Source organism: Oculina patagonica, chromosome 9 (genome assembly GCF_052425735.1).
Source record: "Oculina patagonica isolate OP01 chromosome 9, crgOcupat, whole genome shotgun sequence".
Taxonomy (NCBI): domain Eukaryota; kingdom Metazoa; phylum Cnidaria; class Anthozoa; order Scleractinia; family Oculinidae; genus Oculina; species Oculina patagonica.
Window position 1 is genome coordinate 16,534,322 of NC_135766.1, and position 2,506 is coordinate 16,536,827.

The 2,506-nt window shown below is 42.3% G+C and overlaps 1 pseudogene; it reads left to right on the forward strand.

The window, feature by feature from the left end:
* Positions 1-599: 599 nt before the first annotated feature.
* Positions 600-2,281, forward strand: LOC144666616 (uncharacterized; annotated as a pseudogene).
* Positions 2,282-2,506: the final 225 nt, after the last annotated feature.

A 2,506-nucleotide genomic window follows, 5' to 3' on the forward strand; every position in this document is an offset into this window, starting at 1 on the left:
AAAAAGATCCTAAGAGAGAGGTTCTAGTAAAGTTTTCAAGCGAATTTAAAAATGTGATCCATTCTGGTCACGTGACCGATGACGTCATAACAATGGGATTAATTAAAAACTACTTCACATATAAGTTTCTACCAGCATGTAATTTCTTATTACCTCGCATTTAATGAAACGCCAGATACGCACTTGTACCCAGACTCCCATTTTTTGAAAATTGTGCATAGCTATCTTAATTTTAATATTTTGTTCGGTACCTGGGCAGTCCGAAATTCCTCACACCAATGTGCTTCAAACTGCAATGACTGCTTTTTTAGTAATAAACGATTTTCGTCACAGTGAGAAAAAACGAACTTCTGAGCAAAGTCACGTGACTAATGACGTCATCAACCTACGACTTATACAAGAAGTAGTTTATGGTAAGAGTTATTTCTATACGACGTACTACTCCTGCTGACTCCAAACTGACTAAGTTATTTGGCATTGACGATTTTTCAGTTGCAAAGAATTTTGGGAAGGTTTTTATTATAATTATATATTGTTTTTATAATTATTATTATTATTTTTATAATTGTTATTGTCTGTTTTTCTCTTATCTTTCTAGAATGTTGTCTAACAATCCCATAGAGACAATCGAGCCGGAAGCATTCAGGCTTAGCGAGAATCTTAAAATGTATGTTGAATTTCCGAATATATGGATAGACAGTGTAAGTTATAACTGCCCTAGCCAAGGATCACGCCGACTAATAATAAACAACAGGTTGGAAGATGGTACCACTCAGGGAGATCCTCTCGATATGAGCCTTGACGCCATCAGTTTCGAGGCTTTCATAAACCGTCTGCAGATCTCTAGCGCAGCTAAACTGTGTTGGTTCGCATACGACGCAACCGGAAGTGGCTCTTTTGAAGATCTCAAGAAATGGTGGGGTGAATTGCTGGAGAGTGGGCTGGGGCTAGGATACTTTCCCAATGCAAAAAGTGCTGGTTGATAACTACGCCCGAGCGAGAAGAGGCTGCCAAAGAAGTATTTGGCGAGACAATGATCAGCATCACCACGGAGGGACAGAAACACCTAGGAGCAGCTCTCGGGTCAAGATCATACTTCGAGGAATATTTTGGTGAGAAAGTAGAGGATTGGGTAAGCCAGGTCACCAACCTTGCAGTGTTCGCCTCATCACAACCACAAGCAAGCTATGCAGCCTTTACTTTTGGTCTGCGGCATCGATGGACGTATTTCCTTAGAACGCTACCCGGTATCAAGTGTTTCCTGGGGCCACTAGAGCGTGCAATAGTCGACTCACTTATACCGGTACTTACAGGTCGTACGTGTACGGATACTGAACGGAACCTGTTGGCCCTGCCAGTGCGCATGGGAGGACTGGGTCTAGTCAACCCTATGGAACTTGCATCGCCAGAGTACACAGCCTCAACCAAGGTGACTGCTCCACTAGTAGAACAAATTGTATCACAAGCACACGAGTCACCTGACGACAACACAGTACGGTCATTGCAACAAGAAGCTCGTAAGAAAAAGGCACAACGCTACAGTGGCAATTTCGAGGAAGTTAAGAGTCATTTTCCTTATAGATCTGACAGAGCTGTTGAGCTTGCAACAGCGAAAGAGGCCTCAAGTTGGCTGATGGTCCTCCCTTTGAAGGATATGGATTTTACTTTGAATAAGAGGGAATTTAAGGATGCTATCCACCTGAGGTACGGCTGGGATATAAATGGCACTCCATCGGTTTGCGTCTTCGGAGATGTCTTTAACACCGACCATGCTATGAGCTGCAGGCGGGGTGGCTTCATTATACAACCTCATATTGAAGTCTGCGATCTTGAAGCTGAAATGCTTAACATGGCCTGCTATGGCGTTGAGGTGGAACCAGTCCTACAAGAAATCACTGGACAGATGTTGCCCAGAGGTGTCAATAAAGCGCCTGACGTTCGCCTGGATATCCATGCACGCGGGTTTTGGGATCGACAAAATTCTGCCTTTTTCGGCGTGAGGGTTTGTAGCCCCAACGCAAAATCAAATAAAGATCTCAGCCCAGACCAAATTTATCGCCAGCATGAAAATGGGAAAAAGCGCTCATATGCAAAGAGAGTTATGGAAATCGAGCAAGGGACATTCACTCCGCTTGTATTCTCAACTACAGGAGGAATAGCAGAAGAATGTAGACGCTACCTCAGCAGACTAGCAGAACTCTTGGCAATAAGGAAAGGGGAAAACTACTCTACGAATATCGCTTGGGTCAGGACCAAAGTCTCGTTTGCACTCTTAAGATGAGCGCGTTTATGGCTTAGAGGTTCACGCACTATCCGGAGAAGGAACAATCTAAACATTAATGACATTGATATAGAAATAGAGAGGTCGAACACGAATCCAATAGTTTCAAAAGACTCTCAAATTATATATGAAGCAAAAATAATACGTATAGAATTTTTATATCTTTTCTTTTCTTTTATATTCACTGTTTGTAAAATTTGATTTTGAAACAATAATGATGTAAAC